We start from the raw sequence: 25,971 nt of genomic DNA on the forward strand, positions 1-25,971 counted from the left end.
GGGCTGTGCCCTAGGTAGCCTCACCCTGTTCCATTTTGCGAGTGCTGGCTCTGCCCTGGACCTTCACAGCCTGCAAATGTGCATTCGTGCAAACGGGCACATTAGTACCCCCAGTCCAGCCCTGCCCTGCCCTCCTGCCTGACTGAAGGCCCCTGTCTATCTTCCTGAGTTCCCGCCAACTTGGCCGGGCGTGATCTGTTCTCTCCCCAGTTAGGGAATTGGTAATAATTATTTTTTTCTGCTTTGGCTCTCAAGCATGTACTCTGTAAAAAGGGACAGAATGAAAGCTTGCATTCTCTGGGTTCCTGCCCAGGGCCAACTTTTCCTTGCTTGGGACAATCTTTGTCCCCCTACCACCACCCCCAATCCCCGTTTTCAGTTTGAGTTACACGGCTTCGCCACTCCCAGATGGCATCAAACACAATGAGCTCAAGTTTCTAGCAGGTATATGATTCCAAACTCCCCATGTGTATCTGTGTTATAGGAGAAGGAAATGGCAGAAGAAATCCATGCCTATATTAGACCAAACTCTTTTGGTTACAAATAAAAACTGGTTAAAGTGACAAAACAAAAGGAATGTATTGGTTCATGCTTAAGATGTCCAGAAGTGAATCTGGCTTCAGGTCAAGCTGGATCCAAGGGTTCAAATAAAAATAATATGACTTTTCCCTCTCTGGTTCTCCATCTCTTCTTCCTGTTTATTGGCCTCATTCTTTCCTCCTGTAAATAAGCTTTCCTAGAGGGTCAGGAAAGGGGCTGGAATGTCAATTTTAGGCTGACCCAGCCTCATTGAACAGCCACAGCAGAAAGGGAGCATCCTTTTTGTGCAGAGAAATCAGGAAAATTCTGTGTTGGCCCGGTGCTGGCCATGCCCCCGAGCTAGACAGGCATGAGTGCTTCTGGACCTGGTTTCTAGCAAGGGAAGACAGAAGGTATAGCCGATGTGGTCAGTACCTCACCCTTATCCCCTTGGCCTTGTCCCTTCCGGTGCTCACCTATCACACATCTGAGTGTTGGGCCCTGTGTCTCTTTGCCCAAGGGCTTTGTCTGGTCTGCATGCAAGGTAGGCCAGCAGTGCCTACCATCTGTCCTCAACCAGGGAGTCAGTAAATAACAACCCCAGTCCTCTCACCCTCCATGGGACCAGCTCTGAGTCTAGTGTTCCCTGGTACCCCCTAGGGCTCCCCATCAGGGGATGGCTCCATGCCCACTGTGGTCACCAGCTCGATGACAGAGCCTTGCCTGGAGTCCTTCTCTCTCTTGCCTCACTCTCTTACCAGTGTCGGCTGGCTTGCTTCACAAACAAACTACTTGCCAGAAATCCTGTCTCAGGAGCTACTGCTAGGGATCTCAGGCCAAGAGAGAAAGTAGCCATGATTAGCCCATTCAGGTCCATGGGGAGTGCGAGAGGCACTCTCCCCCCACCCAAGGAAAGAAGGTGCTGGCAGATCAAAACAACAGACCTGCAACACCTCCAACCATCCTGACAGTGCTCCTGGTACCAAGGCTGACTCCTTCCTGCCCAGCTTTCATGGTTAGGTGATAGGATCTCACCTACCAGATCCCTGCCATCACTTTTTGTCCTTCCATCCAAGCATCCTGGGTTCCTACACAAATGGCTTCTCAGAAGTTAGTCTCTGCTCCCCCTTCCCCATCATGGAGATGCTTCAGCGGAGAGAGGGGGGACCACCTACCCACAGGAGTCCTCCAGCCCACCCATTCTTATCTTTCAATTTCAGACAGTTAATAACCCTTGATTTCTAACTTCCCAAAGGATATTTTTAGGTTAGAAGTAAATATATGTAGGGACAATTTATACAAACATGCTATTCTGGAAATTTCTTTTTAATAGTGCCCTTTCCTTCTTTTTGCCCCATGACTCTCTATGAAACACCAAAACTCTTGGTTTGGTTTATCCCAAAAGAGAGTCAACAGAGAGTTGTTTAAACCAAGAAGAATTAATATATACAGTGTTTGCCCCTCTGTGATGTGTGGAGTTTCCTGGGTTTTTCTTAGGGTCTGATTTCTGCTTACTCTTTCCAGAGGTTCAAAACTCTTTCACAGGGTTTTTCCTTTAGCATTAATATTTTCCTCTCAAAATTCCTTTCAACTATCTCAGCATTTTCTCAGAGAAAGCCAAGCCCAAAGCAATCAGAAAACCAGCCAAACCTGTGGCTTCACTCTGGGTGGATTTCCCCACTTCTGGGGCTCTGGCCTTTGGAGCCACATGATTTCCCACAATGGTTAAAAAAATTCAGGAGGCTGCTCTATAAAGTTCAGAGAAAGCTTCAGTCTCACAGGGGCACAGTGCTGTCCACCTCTCTCAGAGGTGGTCACATTACATGGAGCTGCATCTACCAAATACTAGTGGCATGGGGGTGGCAGAAGATGTGACCCCGCTCCAGCTCTAAGCAAGAGTGACAGATGTGCTGTGTGCCTCTGCTAATATGACAACTTTTCTATCAACTCTGCTGACCTGCTTTCATTGGGCTAAGCTGTAATCGACATTTGTGAATGTAGAAATGCAAAATTTAGAAAATTTTAAATTAAAAAATCGAAAACATAAAACCACCACAACCATATTTTTGGAAAATATTTTTCAAGTATTTTGCATTTTTCTGTGCCTTGAAAGGAAAATAATGACTGCATTTTAATTTCTATTTATAATGGAGTTCCCGTGGTGGCTCAGCAGAAATGAATCTGACTAGCATCCATGAGGATGAAGGTTCGATCCCTGGCCTCGCTCAGTGGGTTAAGGATCTGGTTTTGCTGTGAGCTGTGGTGTAGGCCGGTGGCTACAGCTCTGATTTGACCTCTAGCCTGGGATTGTGGCCCTAAAAAGACAATAAAAATAAAAATAAAATAATTTCTATTTATTTTGGTGACTTGATTTAGGGTTATCATGATAAACAGCCATCTTAGCATCATCATCATCTAAGCTATAAGACAGCAATGTTCTTGAGAACTGTCAAAGTATGTAGAATTTTTTGAAGCTACTTAAACTGTCCTTTTGGGGGGGGGGGGCAGGGATTAAACCCATACCATAACAGTGACCTGAACTACAGCCCTGACAATGCTAGATCCTTAACCACTAACGCCTACATAAAGTGTTTTTACACCAGTGTTTTATGATGTCCTCTCTGTCCCCTCTCTTTTCTTCTTCTTTTTTTCTGCCATTCCCTAGACGATGGTCCCAAACAGCAATGCTATGCATTGCTCTCATTATTTAAGTCAGCAAGTAGTTGCTTAGCACCTCCTCTGTGCCCAGGTCCTGGGACGTCAGAGTGAACAGAGCAGACCCAGTCTCTGCCTGCAGGAAGCTTATATTCTGGCAAGTGATGCCTACCTGTCTTCTTCCGTTTTCTCTCTTTTTCTTGTCCTCTTCTCATCTTTCAAACCAATGACACAAAACTAAATAGAGTTATGTTTACATCATAAGCAAACCATCTCATGTTGCACAAGGGGGCAAGGGTCTAGCCCATGACTCATCTCACAAAGTTTAGCCCATGTACTACAGATATGCACTTTTAGGTAGTGAAAGCGCTACTTCTGGTTTCTCAGCAGTGTGCCAGATGGTTCCGCTTATGAGACAATGGCCTTTGGATAAATGCCATTGTATTCGATTCTGATGAATATGCTTTCAGAGAGAACCATACTCTCTCCAGCCCAATGGAAAAGGACAGTGATACATTACATAATAAGTCATACAAACTTTTGCTTAATATCCAAATGAACTTATAGGATGTAGGACAAGAAGGGCATCTTGAGGTCAACTCTACTGGTATATTCTGAGTTGGTTCCATATTGAGCACTGATTCCAAAACGGAATCATAGTGGACACACATTAAAGAACCAAGAGCCACCTTCCAGCCCTGCTCCAACTATGTCTCCAATGTAGCTTAGAGAAGAGAATCAGATCCTGAGACCACAATGTTACTGTTTAGATCATCCCATTTTTAGGATCAGCCTGATGGATGCCACCTGGTTGGTCCCTCCTGCTTTGGCACCTGGAACAGGACAGCCTGCCAACATGCCACCTGAAGGCTGTTTTTCTTTGCTGACTTGGTGACTGATTTTTTTTTTTTTTCCTTCCATTTGTTTGATTTTCTCATGTGTTCAAGTTTGGCCAAATGGGGAAAAAAAAAAAAAAAATGAAGTCTTCAGTTAATCCAAGTAATCATGCTATGTGCATGGGAGAGAGAAAACCTGAATCTTTTTCTGGCTGCCTTACTGAGTGCTATAAATTGTCCTCCAACACATGTAGGGAGAGCAGAGCCAAAATTTCCACAGAAGGACTCCAACCAGGAAACTCTGGATGTGCTTCTTTTTTCAGAGAACGACTCTGGCTTTCAGGCCCCCTTGCCAATCCCACACCCATGGAGGACCCTTGACTAATAGTTGTTTTTAAGGAGTCTTTGTTGATTTCAAACAGAAACTAAAATGCAACCCAAGGACTCAGATGAGAGCAGAACTTCTAGAAAGTGAGTCGAAAGCAAAGGAGCGCATATACTCTCTGCTGCAAAGGTAAAAAATGAAAGCCTCTTGAAAATATTTTCAAAACCAGGCATGATGTTCTATTCCTGTAAACCATGTACCTGTAAGTAATTAAAAATGATCAATTCCCCTCCTGCAGAAGGTATGTAGTTTAATCCTACAATCTGAGAATTTGAGGATTTAATTAAACCTCAAATTCAGCTCTCAAAGCCTCCTTCCTTTGTCTGTCTAGACAGATGGGAGAGCCGGATGTGAAGATGAATGGCTGTGACCTCAGGGGACTAACTGCCTGGGGCTAGAAAAGGGAGGAGCCCTGGCCCCAGCTGACTGGGAGGATGGTGGGAGCTGAGCAGCCACAGAAACAGGGGCACTAGGAGAGGAGGCAGTTTTTCTGGAATCTGGTGAGCATCTGACATGCAGATCCAAGGCACCCCGGGGATGACCAGCAAAGAGGTCATGGGAGAAAGGCCTTGATTAAAGTTCATGATTCCATATACTCCACTCAGTGCTATGGGGTGGGAATCCACATTCCCCATGTGCTGCCTGAGGGCTTCCCCTCACTGCCAACTCAGCCTCCAGCCCTGCACAGACTCTGTAGGTAGTGCCTCTAGCATACAACAAAAACACACTGAATGAATGAATGAGAAGGTAGCATGGGAACAGCAGACAGCACACAGACCTTGGAGTCCAAGAGATCCAGGTTCAAATGCTGTTGGAGCCATTTAGTTGTGCAAGGGAGCCAGTCTTCCCCTCTCCAAACTTCACATAAGAATAAGAGTGAAAATTAGAGTGAGAGAATAAGAAAGATTACCTACTGTTAGGTCTTGCTGTGAAAGTTAAATGAAATACCTGTGGAAGGAATAATACCTGGTATGGTTCCTGTCTTGCACGGAACTGGACCAGTGATCGGGCTTTACCCACTGCTCTCCATTTCTCTGAGGGCACCTACAATCTTGCTTTTTCCTTGAGCATCTCCATAGGGAGGCATGCCTAGTATTACTCAGAACTTTAGGCTAGCCTAACCAAATCTTCAGTTTATTTAAATTTATTGTGAGCACAGCAAAGACACATTTACAAATTATTCATTGTACCAAACAACACTTTCAAAATACAGTTTACCCTTTCTACAGATGGCTGAACTATTCCAACCTTTGGGATATGGGTATTATTTTTTTATATTGCCACTTGTTTAAACCCTTGCAATGCTTTAAATCTTTCTTGTCAGTGGTATTATCATCTTTTGCAATTCTATACCAAGTTCCTCTTTAAAGAAGCTCAAAGTATATTATTATTATTTTGTTCATTAAAATAAATGCAATTTTCCTGACACCGGTTAAAATATAGTTTTGACAAGTTATACTGTAATTACATAGAACACTGAAATTTATATATTTAAAAAAATTCTCGTGTGGTCTAGGAGAATCTGGACCTAAAATCTATCATCAGGAAAGAAGTTAATAGTATTTACGCAATCAGTTAGTATTGATAGTCTGCCTCAGTTTTACAGCTAATGTTGCCTTTGTAGGTCTTTGGCTTTCACATTTATGTGCTAATTTTTTATCTATCATTTCCTTAGCAGAGCTTTTGGGGCCCTCTCTATGGTTTCAAATAGGACATACCTTTTGGAAATCTAGAATGCCAATGCCAATGTAAGCTAATACAAGTTTCCTAATGACAATGGAGGTCGAATACAAATTAATGGATTTTAAATAATTTTCTTCCCGTTTTGGAGTATGATATTTTGCTTCTCAGCACAAGGTGAGTGCTAAAACCTTCTTTCAGCTATTATTGTACCTTCTAGATATGTGTCTAACTAAGTGGATGGAATCTCTATCATGATCTCCATTTCCAGCTCAATGATTTTCATGGGGTAGGCTGTCTGTGATATTTCTGAAGTCAAACAGTTTGCCACTAATTTAGAAACTGTTTCTACTGAGAACCAGGGGAAAGGATAATTATTGGAGAATCTTTCATTTAATTTGAGCACTGATTGAAGCCAACCCTGATTCCAAATCAAAGTCTTATTTGGGACCTAGAATGAATTTCCTATTTGAAACAGGACAAATAAATTAGATAATTATCATGATAGTGTAAACAAAGTCTTGCTAGCCAGAATCTCAAAGTTATTTGCCCTTTCAATGCTAGAACAGCAGAGATGATTTCAGAGCCTTTGTCTCTACCTGGCACTGCAAGAAAGCAAGCTTGGAAGATTAAACCTAGGTTGCCGTATAGCCAAGTGTCTTCTAGTTTATTGTTCTGAGGATGGACTAAGGCATATTTCAGTTTAGGGCTGTGTTTGCAGGTGCAGTGGACTAAATGTTTATGTCCTTTTAAAATTCCTTTATTAAAGTTCTACCCCCTAATGTGATGGTATTGGGAGGTGGGAACTTTGAGAGGTCATGATATCATGAGGGTGGATCCTTTGTAAATGTGATTAGTGCCCTTTTGAGAAGAGACTCCAAAGAGCTTTCTCACTTGTCCACCACATGAATATACAATGGAAAAAGAGTAGTTTGCAACCCAAAGTGGATCCTCGCCAGAACCTGCCTATACCGGCACTCTGATCTTAGACTTCCAGCCCCCAGGACTTCAAGGTAAAAATTTCCTGCATTTATGTTACCCAGTTCAATGGTACTTTGGTACAGAGCTTGACTAAGACACAGTGTTAGGGGCCTCCATGTTTAAGGAAAACCTGTAATTAGTTCATTGCCCCGTTGAATCTTGGTAGACACAATCATTCTTGGTAGGGGACTGCAGATCTTAAATTACTGAGTTCTTCAGACCATGCATGAAAACATACATCTCTCAAAAAAAAAAAAAAAAAAAGGAGTTCCCGTTGTGGCTCAGTGGTTAACGAATCCAAATAGGAACCATGAGGTTGTGGGTTCGGTCTCTGCCCTTGCTCAGTGGGTTAACGATCCGGCATTGCCGTGAGCTGTGGTGTAGGTCACAGACGCAGCTCGGATCCCGCATTGCTGTGGCTTTGGCGTAGGCTGGCAGCTACAGCTCTGATTAGACCCCTAGCCTGGGAACCTCCATATGCCACGGGAGCGGCCCAAGAAGTGGCAAAAAGACAAAAACAAACAAACAAACAAAAAAAAAACTTACATCTCTCATTGGAGGAGGTCATGAAGAGGATATGATTATGGGTTGACCCTTGAGCTGGACCGTGGCAATCAGAGGCTCCTCACCTTCTCCCCTGTCCTTAGAATATACGCTTTGCCCATCATTCCCATCATTAAAGCCATTTTCAAGGCTGCATCCTTGAGAGAGTAAGGTGTTGTTAAGCCAATCTAGATGGGATACCTAGCTGAACCCCATTAAGACCTCTATACAAACTTTTAAGACTCTGGCAGGAGGGTGTGGTTATCTCCTCATTTTGTGGCCACCCAAGATGCCTCATTTGTAAGTTCCCATGCTTATCAAATGTGCCACCTGCCAGTTTGGAGGGATGTGCCTCTTTCTTCTGTCTCTCCTTGCCCTGTGTGTGAGGGGACCAGTTTTTGAATTAGTATCTCCTTACTGATTTAGGTCTTTTCAATTTCTCTAGCCATGTTTTATCATTTTTGATATAAATGTATTACATCTTGTGAGATTTTTACATGAGTATTTGATTGGGATACTATTAAATAGGAGGTGCTATTCTAGGTAGAATTTCTTTAGATTTCATTTTACATTTGTCTGTTGCTATTATATAGAAATACAATTAATTCTTGAATTTTGGCCTTTTATTCTGCAGTCTGCTAGATTCACTTATTAGTTCTAGTAGGTGTTTCATAGATACCTTAGGATTTTCTGTGTAATCATTGATGTCATCTGCAAAAGAGTTTTACTTCTTCCTTTCTGATCTACATGCCTTTTGTTACTCGTAAACTGGCTAGGATCTCTAACACAACTTTGAGTAGAAATCACAAAGATGGCCATTCCTTAGAAGGCAGACTTCAATATATCATTCTCAAGTACAATGCTAACTCTAGATTATTTTGTAGATTTTTTTATCAGACTGAGGAAGTTTTCTTCTATTTCCAGTTTGCCAAGAGGTTTGATTATAAATAAATGTTGAATTGTGTTAAACACTTGTTAAATAGAAGCCCACACAGCATGCTCAATTGATTCTTTCTGAGAGAACTCAATGCTACCCATCAATTTCGTTTTGTCCCTTCTCACACAATCTCCCCCAAAGCAACCTCTCCCTCTTGTCATGAGATATTGTGGACTGAGCACGTCCTTCTCTCTGTCTCATGTCCTTCCTTCCACCCAAGGCTTTTCCAATGAAGGATGCAGAAAGTCAAGCACCCAGAATTAAAATGGTCACTATCTTCATCAGCAGTTCTCCAGAGTAAGGATTTGAACATCTTTATGAACTGCCAGAGTTCACATTTTATAAGCTGCATATGGTTTCACAAAGTTGAAAAATGAAACACATCTAAAGCATAAATGAAGCAAGAAGTGGGCAAGAAAAGCTTGCCATGCATGGCTACACTTCTCGTTCTTGCTCCTAATAGCATGAAATCTCCTTTGCTTCATCACCCTTACCCTGCCTTCCCATACATTTCCAACAATATAAACATGCACTCCATTTTTGGCATCTGTTCAAAAATGTAAAATCTAAATGCTTTGAATAGATTATAAATTCTTTAAAACACTTAATAGTGCTTAGCTATTTAACAGAAGACTGAGACACCTTATGAGAAAAACATGGCTGGCACAGTCCTGTCATGATGTCCCTCACCATCACGATTTTGCACCTGCCCACCTGCTCAGGCAGTGTTGCTGACAACTGGCAATGCACTCAGGTGCGGTTGGAAAGAACCATAACTTCTAAGCAGTGTTCACTCTTGCTTTCTGTGCACAGTGTTGCCTTTTTTTTTTTAATTCTCCATCTATTTTTATGGCTTTGATGCAGTTTTATTTCTTTTCCCACCTTGCCAAATGTTCACTTCTATCACCTTCCATTTTCCAGTGACATATGAATAGATTTTATGGTGCATGTAAATGAGAAGACACTTTAAGCTGCGCAGAGTCAAAGTTAAGACAACTGAGGGGTGCCATTTAATTACCCACAGGGCCATGACTTGACAGCAGTGTAGCTGAGTTGTTAACAGTAGCTTCCAAGTGGGTCTGTGTGAGTTTGAATACCACTTATGTAACTGATGGCTTTGGGGCCACAAGTCATATTAAATTAAAAGGAACAGGGATGGCTACACAATTTGCAAGTATCAATGCAAATTGAAAATGTAGGCCCCTTGTTCACAAAGCAGAAAAAAGTGTCACTAAAGGCCCTAGAATATAAACATTTTTCCTTTCTCTTGCGGTTTTGAGCATTACTAATTACTCTACACTAGTTTCCTTATCTGGTTGTAAGGTGGTGAGTTAATTCACATCAAGGACTTAGAGCAGTACTTGGCACCTGACTAGCCTTGCTCAGTTATAATTGTGTAGTTATAGATATGTTCCAGGCCACCAAAGTCTCTCACAGATGTCTGAGGACCCCCTCCCTGTGACTTGGCACCCATGCATGACCCACTGGCTGCCAACCGTTAGGTGGAAGGGAGGAAATCAGACTAGATCTAGTCCTTTCTCATGAGCCTTCTGGTCAACCCATGGCAGACAGGTGATTTCCCAAGGGACTGCAACCTCTTCAAAGGGACTCACCTAGTACCTGCATCAGGTGGGCAGGAAACTCCTGAGAAGAGTCACTGATGAATGCTCATGGGTTTTCCAGGGGCAGTAAGGACGGTCGGTGCCATGATCCACTCCAAGACACTTGGGTTAAACTTGCTTGACCCCACTCCTCCTTGTGATGGAGTGGGTATAGAGCCTCAATGGTTATTATGTGGGGGAGGGGAGGTGGGGCAGTGTCCTGGGCATCAGGGAGCAGGAGAATAGGTGGCTGAGAACACAGCGATGGCGTAGTAGGGGGAAGGTGGGAGGTAAACAGATGTTTGACTTCATTTTCTGAGGCCCTGGCACATGCTTGTTTATCTCATTGAACTTCACTTACAAAATTCAAATTCAAAGATAAAATTATGAAGAACCTCAAAGGAACACACAGATCATTAAACCCCAAGTACAGGGCTCTTCTGAGCATGAGACCCTGTACTGATGACATACCTGTGAACCAGTTCTTGGGGTAATGCCTGAGGCAGAGTCAGAAGCTAATAAATGTGAGATATTAGTATTATCATTATTAACTTGGTGGTCTGTATGAGAAAAAATACACATTGCATATTTCAGGCATGTTTATGGATGTGGCTATGTTGGTGTCTGGGAAAGAATTAATAGAAAGACTACTTTGTCCCAGGAGGATTGTGATTCTCAGCTTCCCAGAAAGCTGTTGACCAAGCCCAGCACTGGGTGTATGCCCTCACACGGATCCAGCAACCAGTCAGCGAGGTAGCTGCAATATTTTTTTTTGTCTGATTTGGAAATGCCAGGCAAGCTACATCTATTGTAGGCAGACAAAAATGAGTTTTCCAAAGTTGACAGCTCAAGGCAGTTCAACTTCACCTCCCTCTTGAAAAACAGTGATAGGATGGAGGTCCAGTCATGATGGAATTGAACAAAGCTTTTTCTGTATCCATCATTCGTATCCGAAGCCGCATTCAGCATTGCTGGATGATGTGACCTTGAACTGCTAATCTATTAAAAAAAATATATATGCTCTGGGAAAACCCATCTTGGCCGTAAGTGTCAATCAGATCTTTGCTGGAAGAAAGGTGAGCCCAGGTGAGGTGCCAGCCATGCACCATCAAACCCCCCAGACTTTGGGGGCCTGCCTTGAAGGAGTCAGGCTTTCCATAAGCCTATGCAAGTGAGTTTACACGCTTCCCAAGAACATCTTGGAAGACAATGTACATTATCTAAGCAGCAGTGCTCTCCTGGAGGCTTGACTCCCTCCTTTCTGTGCACACAGATACACACACACACACACACACACACACACACACAGTGTTAGGACAGTGCTGGGTATGTTAGTTCGCACAGGGTTTTGAATATTTGGTCAGGATATAAAGTGACTGCTATCATTAAGACAGAAGGATGGTCCTCCATATCCAGAAATCAGGCAGGCATAAAAGGGGAGGAAAAAAAATAAAATCTGTGAAACACCAAGAATTCCTCTTTGAAAATACATGGGAAAGGGTATCAAATGGGAGGGAAGGCCTATTGTTTCCCACCCAAAATTCATTTAAAAATAATTTTTTGTCCTTATAAACTCCCTCTTTTGAGAGAGTTGACATCTTCATGGTTAAGTTCAATGACAAGTCCGCCTTATGACCAAAGGAGGCAAAAAAATTCTGGTCTGCAAAACAAGTGTAAAAAGATTCACAAGTCATTCTATCTTATTCTGAATTGAAAAATAGCTAACCATCATAATTGAGCAAGACCAGTTATGTGCCAGGTACTGCTCTGAGTTCTTTCTAAGAATTAAACTTACAAGTAGATGAGGAAACTAGCTTTGAGTAACTTGCCCAAGGTAATGGCAGAGCAAAGATTCCAGCCCTCCTGTTTTTAGACCACATACTCTTAGCTACAAGGCCCAAGTTCGAATTCTATGGTAGTAAAGAAGTTTCATTTAAAAACTAGCCTAAAGGAATCATTATTAAGCTCAACCACTACAACACAGGAATTATGCTTTGCTGGTCTATCTACAACAGACTGTTATTCTTATATATCTAATACATTATTCATGTAGTGGTCACATATTATAAACTTAAGAAAACATCAAAAATAAAACACTGTACCAATGAAGTTGCAGCAAAAGCTTAAGCCAGGACACAGAAATGTTTCCAGCAGTGGTAGCCCCAGGAAACATCTCCCCTCATCACAAGAACACTGTTGGGGGATGCTGAACCATTTGATGGAGCAAAGGGGCTTGGGGCCACCAAGTCAGTGTAATTTCTTTGTTAAGATAGATTGTATTGAATGTGGAAGGTGAAAGACCAGTTAAGAAATGACCATAATAATTCAGTACAGAGGTGACCAAGATGGTCCAAGATGGCTTAGACCAATGTAGCAGCATTGGAGATGGTGAGAAGTGGTTGAATTCCAGGTATATTACATTAAAGCCAATAGAATTATTTGAATGACTGAAGCAGGTAAAATTAAAAGAGAAGTCCCAGATGACTCCCAGGTTTTGGACCTGAGCAATTAGAAGGCTGATGTCTCCATTGATTGAGAAGAAATCCATGGAAGGGGCAGGCTTTGAAAGGGACTCTCAAAAGCTCAAGGTTGAATATATTAATGCTGATTTGCCCATTAACCATCTAAACAAGGAGGTAAATTAGGCCTATATAACTCTGGAGGGCAGGGGAGAGACGCCCTCCCTGAAGATATAAATTTGGTGCTTTTTGGTATGTAGAACTATTTGAAACTGGAAGTGCATGGTATCACTGAACTGAATAATGATGGAAAAGTTTAGGTGCTACTCAAAAGGTGATCCATTTTTCAACATCAGCATCACCTGGGGACTAACAAGGTAACAACATATGCAAATTCTTTGGCCCACCTACACCTACTGAATTAGAAAATCCTGGGGGCCAGGTCGGGGTCCTTCCCTGCAGGTTTTAACAAGCCCTCCAGCTGATAACTTCTGCCTACTAAATGTGGAGAATCGCTGGGTTAGAAATAAGGGAGCCAGGAGAGATATGATAAGAACCAGCCAGGGAGGAGGAGGAAGAGCAGAGTCTGGGGGTGTTGGAAGCGTTAAAAAAGAGAGCGTCTCACGGCTTCCCATGCTCCTGGGCACTGTTCCCTGGGTTCCACAACGTGAGGCCACTGGTGACGTCATGTGTGGGCTCAAGCCTGACTGGATGGAGGTTGGACAGCGAGGGGACTGGAGGCCGTGGAAATAGATCTTTGGAGGAGTTCTGCCCCAAAGGGTAAGGGGAAAAAAATAGGCAGAATGTGGGGAGTGGAAGTGGAGTTAAGAAAGACGTGTTTCTTTTTTAAGAAGGAGGGTATGATACTATATTTTCATGATGTTGGAATGGGTCCGGGACAGACGCGGAAAGTGCGAATGCGGGAGAGAAGGGAAGGTTTGGAGAAGCAGTGTCTGTGAATAGGCGGCGAGAACAAGACCAGGTGACCAGGGGCGCGCCTGCGCGATGAGCATGCGCGCTTCCTCTGCAGTGGCCCACTGGGTACGGCCGCAGGTAGCAAGGTTCGGGGACGCGATGCTGCAGGTCTCCGACATTCTCTTCTGCTTGCTTCCTTTTGCTCGGCCATTAACTGAAGGTGAGGATGCTCGAGGTGTGTGTTTACCTCGCAGAGTGAGGGAATGACAGGACCAGGAGGAGATAGGACAGCTGCCAGGCAGCGCGAGGAGCCCCTTGAGAGGGATCGGTTTTTGATAGACTTGGCCAGGATCTAAGGGGAGATTTTCAAAGATGGCTCTCTGAAAAAAATGGAAACTGGTTCACTCTACCACACACACACTCTCTCTTGCTCTTTCTCTCTCCTCCCTCACCCCACACAATCATAGACACAGATCACACGAAGAAGAGGAAAGGAACATCAGAATGCCACTGTGGAAAAATTAGAAGCATTGGAAACGAAAATAGGCTTTAAATTCCCATAGCATGGGAAAAGGGCTGGGGGCCCAAAGGATGGCCTGAAAGGCTGCATTTGAGCATGTTTCCTAAGGAGACCTGAGGTAGGAGAATGAGGAAGCTGGGAGATGGCAGTACCTGTCAGCCACTCCCTCACAGGGGCAGACACCCTAGATGGAGGCAGAGGGGGGACCTTAAGCGCCTGGTGTGGAGCATAAGGTGTGTGTGAAGAGGGAGGTGGAGGTACAGGCAGGTAAAACGCAGTCAGGATGTAAAAGGAAGAGCCCGAGAATGGGGACGGTGTGTGACTGGAGGAGGAGATACAGACGGGGACCTGGGCTCTGGAAGCAGATGCATCCGTCTGAGCCCTGCCCTCTCCATTCCCAGCTCTGTGATTGGGCGTTACTCAATTTAGCTGAGTCTCAGTTTTCTTCTCTAAAATGTGCTACCACAGGACAAGCAAAACACCTAGCAGGAATTGTGGCCTCTAGGAAGCCCTCAGTAAATGCTAATTACTATTGTTCTGGACCAATAGGATTAAGGGTGGACCAAAAGGAAAGCTACCAAGAGAAAATACGTATTTTTTTTCTTTTTTTGCTTTTTAGGGCCACACCTGCAGCATATGGAGGTTCCCAGGCTAGGGGTCGAATTGGAGCTACAGCTGCCAGCCTACACAACAGCCACAGCAATGCCAGCTCTGAGCTTCCTCTGTGACCTACACCACGGCTAACAGCAATACTGGATCCTTAACCCAATGAGTGAGGCCAGGCCTCAAACCCACATCTTCATGGATGCTACTCTGATTCATTTCTGCTGCACCACAAGAGGAACTCCAGAAAATATTTATTTTTAAATATGTATTTGAGGGAAGGAAAAGGGAGCGAGAAAGGAGAGAATTAATGTGAAGAGGAAAAGGGAAATAGAAGAGAAAATGAGAAAGAGGAAATAATAGAAGTAAATGAGGGGAAGAAAGAATTATGTAGACAGAGAGAATGAGAAACATATAAATTAGAAAGAAGAGGGAGGGAGTTCCTGTGGTGGCGCCAAGGAAACAAATCCAACTAGGAACCGTGAGGTTGCAGGTTCCATCCCTGACCTTGCTCAGTGGGTTAAGGATCCGGCATTGCCACGAGCTGTGGTGTAGGTTGCAGACACACTCGGATCTGGTGTTGCTGTGGCTGTGGTGTAGCCTGGCAGCTGTAGCTCCAATTGGACCCCATATGCTGGGAACCTAGCCTGGGAACCTCCATATGCTGAGGGTGTGGTCCTAAAAAGAAAAAAAAAAGGTAGAAGGAGGAAAAGAAGAAGGATCAAATCCCCCTTTGTGCAGGACGAGGCCATTTCATACTCAGATTAGTAAGGTTCTACAAGTCCCTTTGTGATGGCGAGAAGATGCAACAGTTATGCACGCATCCAAAGTCCTCAGCAGATTAGCCCTGTCACCCGATGGCACATTGTCAGGGACCCGAGAGGGATGTGCTGGCTCTTTCTCTGGGCTCCCCTGAGAACCAAGTGTGCAGGTTGGTGCTCTGAACTGAAGGGGTCCTGGGGGACTTTGGACAGGAGGGTTTCCATCCTTAGCACTTGGGCCCCAGATAGTTTCTAGCATAAACTATGTGCCCTTTAGAAACTTTTTTTTTCCAGGGCTGCGCTTGCAGCATATGGAAGTTCCTCCCAGGCTAGGGGTCGAATTGGAGTAGTAGCCTCTGGCCTATGTCACAGTCACAACAACACCGGATCTGAGCTGTGTCTGCGACCTACACCACAGCTCGTGGCAGTGCCAGATCTTTAATCCACTGAGGCTAGGGATCGAACCTACATCCTTATGGGTTTATAACCTGCTGAGCCACAGCGGGAACTCCCCATTTAGAAACTTTCTCAAGCTAGTAATGATATACCAGAAATGTAAACGTGTGAGGAAAGTGACTTTCTTCAACTTTTCTGAACCTCTCAGAGCTTCATTTCCATTTTGAACCCTCATTCCTGGGAATCACCAACCCCCAATCTCAGGGAATTCAGGTTTCCTGTCCTGGTTTTGTGTCTAAGTCCCAGGTGATCGAAGTTCTAAGGCCTTGGGGGACGGAGAAGTGTGTCATCTTTTCAGGCTGACATTCTCTGAGATAGGTCTGCTGTCTGCTCCAAACATCTGACATCCATCCAGACATTTACCTCTCAGCCGTTTCCTCTCCTGGGCATATATGGCTGTTCTCCCACAATATTTGGGAGCCTGAGAGGATGGTGGGCCTGCTCAAGGCCCTTCATTTTTTCCTTTGCTTTCCCTGTGCTGGCACGGGACCCACATCCACATCTCAGATTCAGCTGGGACTTGACCCATGGTGAAGCGACCCACTGAATTGGCATCTTCCTTCCCTCAGTCTGGGCCACTTTCCCTAGGCCTAGGGGTAGGGGGTGGCGCTGGAGGGAAAGGAAAGTAGCTCTGACGGATTACGTATTTATCCCAGTCTCTTGTTGCTGTCCTGGGCCTAGGCTTCTGAGAAGGAGAAGTCAAGAGTTTGATGTCTTTGTCATCCCTGCTCGGGCAGCAGGATACTTTCCCAGAGGCCATGGAGACAGGACGCCTAGGTGCCCAAGCACTGCAGAGATGGGTGAGTATGGCGTTACCCCAAAATGATCCCACCCCATGGGTATGGACACTTCACTCTAAATAGCATTTCTAAAGTTATTTCACCCTGGGTGATAAAACCCAGTGGCCAACCTCACATGTGGTGGTGCTTGCACTGGAGAGGCCACACATTGATAGGAAGGAACCCACAGGCCCTGGAGGGCAGCAGGATGGTCCTGATGGCAGAAGACTCAAGCCCTGAGTACAGCACACTATGAGTTCTGCAATCTTGCTCTGAGCACACTTTGTAGGCCTGGGGAAATCTGCTCATATGTTTGCACAGATGGGGGTCCACCTAGGAGGCCCCATCCCACTTGGTACCATCCCACTTCAAAGAGGCTGGCTTGGAAACCTCATTTTTCTTACAGCAGATGCTGAGTTTCAGTCCAGATGCCTTAGACATGTTTGCAGTGTATGTGTGGTGCTCTGGCCAGGATGGAAACAGAGCCAAAAAGTGCTGGGAGACTGTGCGAAAGCTCCTGCTCCACTCCTGGCTCTTTGAACATATTTGTTTGCTCCTAGACACTTGGCTGCTAGCGGCGAGGTTAGCAAAGTGGGTTGTGTAAGACTCCCTTTGGGATCCCCCATTGTTTTCCAGGGGAAATTCTCCAGAATGTCTTTTATAGGACTCTTCCATCTTTGGGGTGGCTTTATTGGGAACAGCAATTTCACATAAGAATCAGCTGGAGAGTTGATCATAATGCAGATTCCCAAGCCTCACCCCCAGATTGGGGTGCAGTCCAAGCATTGGTGTTTTTAGTAAGCCCCCCCCGCATGATTCTAATACAGGTTTTCTCAGATCACATGCTGAGAAACACAGTGATGGGGCCCCTTTGGTGGCCCTTCTTGAGGCCACTGGTAGGGAGCCCTGAGTTTTGTACCAATGAATAAACAGAAACTTCAATTAAAATAGAGTTGGGAGGTCAAAAGGGGGAGCTCTCATGCCCCGTGACCATAGCAGAGCACAACAGGAAGGAGAAAGACTTCCCCTTCTTGCAGGGGGCAAGAGCACAGCCAATGAAAAGCCACTGCTCTCTGAACTCAGTTCCTCCAAAAGACCCTATTTATGACAGCCCTCCCAGCTTCCCTTCCCCTTTATATAAGAGCCCTTTCCTTGTTGGGAGAGGTCTTGTGTGGCTTGTCATGGTTGCAGACCCTGAATTGGCATTCTTGTTTGATTGGCATAAACCCATCTTTGCTGTGGGTATAACTGGCAGTCTATTTGTCAATAACTAATATTCAGCCACCTGGCTGTTTCCCTTATAGTTAATGCCTTATAGTTAACTCCTAAGCCCTAGAACCCACCTGTTCTTGTTACCAAACAGCCAGGTAAATACAGATGCCTCCTATACCTGCCCCCCTCCCCGCCCTTTACCGTTAACAGGAAACAGCTCTTAGGTAATTGTGAATAGCATGTGTCTGCTGGACCTCTGGAAACAGGTGTCTGGAAACTGATGTAAATAAATACTAAAAAGAATTTCTGGGCTTGCTTTTACAACTCTGAGGCACTTAATGGTCAACCCCACACAAGTTCAGATTTGCTTATAAACTGGCTTGCCTGTTTGTTGTTTCTTGTTTTCTTTTTTTCTCTTGCCCAAACAAACTATAACTTCTTTGGAAGTGGCCACATATTTTTCCCCCTCCTTACCCCATAGCATCTATATATATAATTGGTATTCAACTTAAGATGAGAGTGTCTAACGTAGAACCATGCTGCTTCCAATAGTTCATTTTTAATTCTTAAGTCAGATATCTGGCTCTTGTTTCCCATTAGGACAGTGTTATAAAAGGTAATTATGTTCCCAGAGCAGCCCCTAAATGTTTATTTAACTAGCAGTGTAGCTGAACTCTAGTTCCAAAAGTGCTACAGAACCTAAAATCATCTATAATACTGCTTTTATGGAAAAATGTATTCCAGATTCCAGTGGGAGATGCCAAAACTCATTTTTCTGGCTGCAGTTCTCGGACAAGACTTGACCTCTTCCAGTTGGGACTCCCTGCAGTAAGTGTGTGAGCGCGCGTGTACACACACACACACACACACACACACATTGAACTTGATTTCTCGATGGGTTTCCAGAGATGGGGAAAGACTGGCACAAATGCCTGTTGGGGAACTGGATGTCCGAAGTGCTTGCAGTAGGCTTGACTGAGTCAGGAGGAGGAATCTGGAAGAAGGTGGAGCTTGGGGCTGTGGGGTTAGGGAGCAGTCCTGGTGGGAGAGTGGAGAGATCCAGAGGGTACCAGCTCCCTTGGTCATGGCAGTCACTGAAGTAGCAGCACAGGATGTGTCGGCCACACTGGCCAGGGTCCCAGCTCAAGCCTATAGATGTGTTTGAGGAGATAGTGATGTTTTGGTTATTGATTGTTAAGTATGAACCCTCTCAAAACACAGTGGCTTAAAAGAACAACAATTTCATTTGCTCCAATTCAGTCTTGGCTTGCAGGTGGTCCTCGTGTGTGCGTTTAGTGGGTTGGGTAGCTGGGATCTGGTCTCTGCTGGATGCTGGGATTACTGGACTCTCTGACTTCATGGGCACTCAGGGCTTTTCCTTCTTCATATGATCTCTCCACTCAATCTCTCCACATGATTTCTCGGACAGAGTAGCCAGACCTCATCCATGGCAGCTCAAGATAGTCATGGACTTGGAGAATAGACTTGTGGTTGCCAAAGGGGAAGGGGAGGGAGTGGGAGAGACTGGGAGCTTGGGGTAAATAGATGCAGAATGTTGCTTTCGGGGTGGATTAGCAATGGGATCCTGCTGTATAGCACTGGAAACTCTGTCTAGTCACTAATGATGGAACACTTAATGTGAGAAAAAATTGTGTATACATGTATGTGTAACTGGATCACCGTGCTGTGCAGGAGAAAAAAAAAAAAAATATATATATATATATATATATATATATATATATATAAATGATATAAAGGAAAGAAAGAAAGAAAAGAAAAAGCCAAGAAGCAAAAATAGAAGTTTCCAGGCCTTCTCAAAACTAGTCTGGCTACTGGCACAGCTTCACTCTGGTTAAAGCAGTCACAGGGCAGCCCAGGTTCAAGGGAGGGAACTACACAAAGGCATGAGTTCCAGGAGGCATGGCTCACTGTGGGCTATTAAAGCAACAGACTGCCACAGTTGGTACCGTTCCATATGTGAGAGCCTCCAAACCACCAGCGTTTAGCTAAAGAGTCTCCATTTACAACCACCACAAACCATATTGCTGACATTCTTAGAAGAAGCCTCTAAATAACTTTTTTACTTATCATATCTCTTCATGTCTAAAAGATAGCTATTTGGCTGTAGTAATATGTTTTGCCACTTTCTCCTTCACAAATCTTCTCAGCCCCTTTTTCTCTTTTCATAGACACAGCTACCTACTTTGTTTAGGCAGGTCTCTCAATCTTAATGTGAACACACCTTGGTCAATTACAGTGGATTTTATTTACATCCAGAAAATAGAACATAAAGCCCCAAAGTTTGCAAATGGCTTATTACTTTTAAACAGTCAACTGAAGCAGATTCAAGGTTGACCCTACAGTAGTGTTCCTCTCAGATTCATGCACGTACCTGAGGGGCCAAGAAAGAGGTGGAGTTTAGTGTTGATGCTTTGGGAGTCATGTATAACCCTGGCAGAAACAGACCTAACTGCTTGCCTTAATCTCTCTCTTCAGGTAAAATTTCTGTTTTATTTAGGGTGGCAATATGCCCAGCCTCTCTTCCAGCTAAGCATGGCCATAGGACTAAGTTCTGCCTAATGAAATAGAGGGGGAAATAATGCCTGGGACTTCCAGAAAGGGTACTTAAAGGGAGCTGGCCTAGCTAAGAAGGAACCCTTAGGCCTTATTTTGGATTCCTTCTTCCTGTTACCTGTATTGCAGATGCAATGGTTGGATCTTGAGCAGCCACTTAGGATCATGAGGTGACTTTATGAGTACCTTAGGGTATAAGCCATACTTTAGGATGGTAGAGTGTAAAAATAGGTGGATTCTGGGTTCATGACGACCATGGAGCTTTATTCCAACCGTGAACTCTAGAAGTGGACATAGAGATCTAGATCAAGATGGAGATAGAGAGGTTCTTATTTAAGCCATTGTTTTGAGGGGTTTCCTGTTACAATTCATCTTATGTTCCTGGTCAGAGTTCTTGTCATGGCTTGGCAGAAATGAATCTGACTAGCATCCATGAGGACGCAGGTTCATTCCCTGGGCTCACTCAGTGGGTTAAGGATGTGGCATTGCTGTGAGCTGTGGTGTAGGTCACAGACATGGCTCGGATCCTACATTACTGTGGCTGTGGTGTAGGCCAACAACTACAGCTTCAATTCCACCTCTACCCTGGGAACTTCCATATGCCATGGGTATGGCCCTAAAAAGCAAAAAAATAAAAATAAAAATAAAAAAACTTACATACTTGGTCATAGCCCATTATAAATGCCATCTGTTATATGTACTGCATCAGAAAAATGATAATCACAGAGAATTCTGTCAAGGCCACAGAGAATTCTCAGCTGGAGCATCTCCCAACCTCATTTGTGTTCTTTAGCTGTCTTGTCTAATTAATCCTTAATGGATTAAGGGAATGTGGGCTTTTGGGGCTATAATGGTCCCTGGCAACCACTGATCTTTTCCCTGACTCCATAGTTTGCCTTTTCCACAGTGTCATAAAGTTGGAATCATACAGTATGTAGCCTTTTCAGGTTGGCTTCTTTCACTTAGTAACATACATTTAATATGCATGTCTTTTAATAGATTGATAGCTTATTTCCTTTTAATAAATAATATTCCATTGTCCATCCAGTGTACCACAGCTTATTTATCCATTTACCTACCAAAGGGCATCTTGGTTTCTTTTAAGTTTTAGCAATTAAGAATAAAGCTGCTATATCTGTCTGATTTATTTCTCTTAGAGAAAGACAAATACTGTATGATATCACTTGTATGTGGAATCTGAAAAACACAACTAGTGAATATAGCAAAAAAGAAGCAGATTCATAGATAGAGTGATCAAACTGGGGCTACCAGTGGGGAGAGGGGAGAGGGGAGGGGCATTAAAAGAGAAGGGATTAAGAGGTACAAACTGTTGTATAAAAATGCTACAAGGATATATTATGAAACATGGGGCATATGGCAGATATTTTATAATAACTACAAATGGAGCAAAACCTTTTAAAATTGTGAATCACTATATTTTATGGCTATAATTTATATGATATATATCAACTCAACAACAATTTACCTACTTTTTTAAAAAAGAAGAAAGCTGCTATAAATATCCATGTGCAGCATATGTATGTGTGTGTGTGTGGACAGAAGTTTTCAGCTCCTTTGGGCAAATACCAAATAACTTGATTTCTGGATCATATGGTGAAAGTGTATTTAGTTTTCTAAGAATCTGCCAAAGTGTCTTCCAAAGTGGCTGTACATTTTGCAGTCTCACCAGCAATGAATGAGTGTTTGTGTTTCCCCACATCCTCTCCAGCATTTAATGTTGTCAGTGGTCTAGATTTTGGCCATTCTAATAGCTACATAATTGTATCTCATTGTTGCTTTTCCCCGGTGCCATAATATGTGGAGCATCTTTTCCTATGCTTATCCTTTATCTGCATGTCTTCTTTGGTGAAATGTCTGCTAAGGTCGTTGACCCATTTTTTTAATCGGGTTTTTAATTTAATTGGGTTCTTATTGTTGAGTTTTAAGAGTTCTTTGTATATTTTGGATAATAGACCGGCATCAGATATATTTTTTTGTCTTCCCTTAATCTGTAACTTGTCTTCATTTTTTTGATATTGTCTTTCACAGAGTAGAAGTTTTTAATCTAATGACATCATTATAGTTTATCAAGTGTTTCTTTCATGGATCGTGTTTTGGTGATGTATCTAAAAAGTCATCATGAAATCTAAGGTTATTTTCTAGGAGTTTCATGATTTTTGTATTTTACATTTAGGTCTGTGATCCATTTTGAGTTCATTTTGGAGAAGGGTATGAAGTCTTGGTCTAGATTCACTTTTTGTTATGTGGGTGTTCCATTGTTCAGGTACCATTTGTTGAAGAGACACTATTTATCTGTATGTTCCCATATATATCCCTATTGATGAGCACAGTGCCTGATAGAAAGTATAAATTTAATGTTTGTCGGGTGAATGAACAAAACTCCAAACCTTCCCTGTGGCCGTGTGCAGAGTCTGGAATGCCTTTTCCTCTCCTGTTTGCTGTTACATCTTTCTGCTGCACAGCTTGTGTTCACCAACCCCAGGGATATTCCGGATAAGTTTGGTGGCCACATTCCTGTTAGAACATATGAGCAGTACTTACTTACTGAATGAGTGAGCTGTTTGTTTCACGTCTAAGACATTGTTTCACTTGGGTTCTGTAAAGATGAGGGGCAGAGTATCATCAGAAGGGGAGAAGCCATTCACTGCAACTCAGACTCAGGAAGGCAGAGGTGGGCACACAACTTGAATCAGGGCAGAGGGAGAAGGGGATGGAGGTGACTTCAAGAGATGAATCTTCAAGCAACTGGGAATGAGTGATCTTAGCTGTGCCATGGAGGAGACAGAGGATGGGAGGGAGTTCCCAGGAAGCAGGAAATCCAGTGGCAGCCTCTCTATGAACTACATGAGCTGAGAAGTAAGAAAACCATTTGGATGGTGATTAAATCTGCAGCCCAGCCAGGTGGGCATCTGCTGGGGCTGTTCACCTGGTTCCTCCATCCTTCATTCATAACTTCCTGAAGTGGTCCAGTGGCTCTTCAACTGTGGTATCTCTTGAGATTTATTCCTATAGGGTTTTCCCTTCTTTGGTTTCTGATTAAGACATTTTATTTCAGTTTTTTGTTTGTTTGTTTGTTTTTGCATTATGAAGGCAGATACTGTAACAATTCAAACAGTAAAACTGATATTCCCTCACCCCTGTTATTTTTTTAACCTAAGACTTTATGAAGACTTGAGAGTGATTGGACCCATACTCCAAAGTACAAGCCAATGTAATTTAGATATTGATGGCATGCAGTTAATGAAAGAGTACAGCCTGGTCTGTGTCAGTCTTGAACCCCTTCGTTCTAAGGCCAGAGACAGCCTTTAACCCATGTGTCTTTGGAAGCCATTTCTGTGTTGGTCTGGTCAGAAACATCTTGGATGTGCCATGGTGAACTTGCCTCAGGCAGTCTGATCTGTGTGAAACATCTGCTTCTTCACTGTCCTTGTAATTAAATTTTACTTTGGGCTTATAATATGTCCAAGTGCAGATTTTGAAGATTATGTCTTAATGAGTTGATTTCTATAGAAGATTCTGCTTCTTTCTAATATGCAAAATCTTGGCTGTCATTCAGGGATACAGTGGCTGTCTGTTTTCTAACTTGAGGGTTCATGGTTATTAAAAAAAAAAAATCAGCATCCTCTTCCCGGGTACCATTTTGAAGCCACATCCATGAGAGGAGCCTTTAAAAATGCATTGATTGGAAAGAGGCTCTTTCTGCTTGAACTTTGATCTAAAGAGGGAGCAGTGCATCCCTGAGGGGCAGCCTGATGAGGAGGAACGTGGAACACTTGAGCTGCCATTCTCTCTGTAAAGAGGATCTCCACATAGTACTGAGAATGGGAGTGTGTGTGTGTGTGTGTATTAGTTTTAAAGAGGTTGTTCTTTTGGAAGCGTGTAATACCTACCACTGCTTCTTATGCCATGCCATGTATGAGTATTACTTGTTTATCATCTTAATATTTCTTATTGATGCTTGTTTTGTTTATGTTTATATCCAAATATGGGTTGTTTGATAGTATATGTTTCTCTAATGTCCATCCTTATGAGTACTAGCTCAAGTCTTAAGCTCTTAGAAGTATAACCATGTCTGCTAATTTGACTGTGTATTATATAGCTCAGAGCTTCCTGTAAACAGGATGTTTAAAAATGAAGTTCAGGAGTTCCCATCGTGGCACAGTGGTTAACGAATCCGGCTAGGAACCATGAGGTTGCGGGTTCAGTCCCTGCCCTTGCTCAGTGGGTTAACGATCCGGCGTTGCCATGAGCTGTGGTGTAGGTTGCAGACGCGGCTCGGATCCCGCATTGCTGTGGCTCTGGCGTAGGCTGGTGGCTACAGCTCCGACTGGACCCCTAGCCTGGGACCCTCCATATGCCGCGGGAGCGGCCCAAGAAATAGCAACAACAGCAACAACAAAAAAGACAAAAGACAAAAAATAAAATAAAATTTAAAAAATTAAAAAAAATAAAAAATGAAGTTCAATGATGATGATAACTTATCAGCAACTTCAGTGACAGATGAGGAGATGGCTTTTGAGCAAGTTTAGAGGTGCTAATGTGACTTCCTGGCTGGAGTTTCTTCTTTCAGAAGATGTAGGCATTTTGGAACTGGACAAAAGCACAATGTAAAAAAGCGTTTGGTCGCACTTTCCAAAGGACAAGCTGCAGTAGAAAAGAGCATAAACATCTCACACCGATTGGTGATGATGCTGCTGGAGACAATGATCTCAATCTTTTCCTAGGAGACAACGGAACATTTCTTGGAAATAAACACATCTGGATAGAGTGTATGTTAATCATGTAAATAAGAACTAGCCCCATGCTCCTGTCCAAAAAGAAATCTAAAGGGGCTGCTTGAGATTTACTGAGCTGGCCTTAAAAGAGGTGAACATCATCTGCCTTTTCTTTTGTTTGCCTTTATTGTTTGTTTGATTTCTTTTCATAGGAATCTGTATCATCACTCCAACATGTGCAAAAAAAACCCAGCCCTTGGTCGAAACATATTTACTGCTCAGCTCTTGTCCTACAGTTAGAGCTAGGAAACAAGTCACAAATCCCCAGGTGCTAAATGCTGCCCCATCAGTAGAGGCTTGGTAAAGTCATTTGGGATGGTGAGGCTCGTTTGGGGCTGTAACCTCCACCCTCCATGGAGAGACCTGCCTACACTCTAAACCTTGGTTGCAACCCACACAGTGATACAGTAACATAGGCTTTGTGCCTTTGTGCCTCCTTGAGTGTTTGAAATTACAATTTCGAAGTTATAATCAAACATTAAAACACAATTGAAAACTCCACTATTGCCACGTGTGTGAGCATGTGGAATAGTTTTCTCCATTTCAATTCTGTGCACTTTTTCATGTGTTTAAAAATACATTTATTTTTTGTTTTCTCACAGCTTTCTTTCATAGATTAGCTGGCTTTCAGATACCATTTTCTCCAGGTGGCTTCCAGTCTTGCAAACTCTCTGAATAAGCTTATTCTGTAGTAATTAAGGCTGTGAGAAGAGATTGTGGCATCTCATCCTCACCAGGTCATCACCTTCTCTAGTAAGA

The 25,971-nt window shown here is 43.4% G+C and overlaps 1 long non-coding RNA gene across 4 annotated transcripts in view; it reads left to right on the forward strand.

Annotated features, from left to right (window-relative positions):
• LOC102160872 overlaps positions 13,029-25,971 on the forward strand; it is a 148,914-nt gene continuing 135,971 nt past the window's right edge. For 3 of the 4 annotated variants that reach the window (XR_002341740.1, XR_001307054.2, XR_002341741.1), the window contains exons 1-3: positions 13,630-13,731; positions 16,533-16,651; positions 18,587-18,670. This is a non-coding gene — a long non-coding RNA (uncharacterized LOC102160872). Of the gene's footprint in view, positions 13,377-13,629; positions 13,732-16,532; positions 16,652-18,586; positions 18,671-25,971 lie in introns of those variants that run through there. The other variant, XR_002341742.1, reaches the window with a different exon arrangement.

Source organism: Sus scrofa, chromosome 2, assembly GCF_000003025.6.
Source record: "Sus scrofa isolate TJ Tabasco breed Duroc chromosome 2, Sscrofa11.1, whole genome shotgun sequence".
In the NCBI taxonomy this organism is placed as follows: Eukaryota; Metazoa; Chordata; class Mammalia; order Artiodactyla; family Suidae; genus Sus; species Sus scrofa.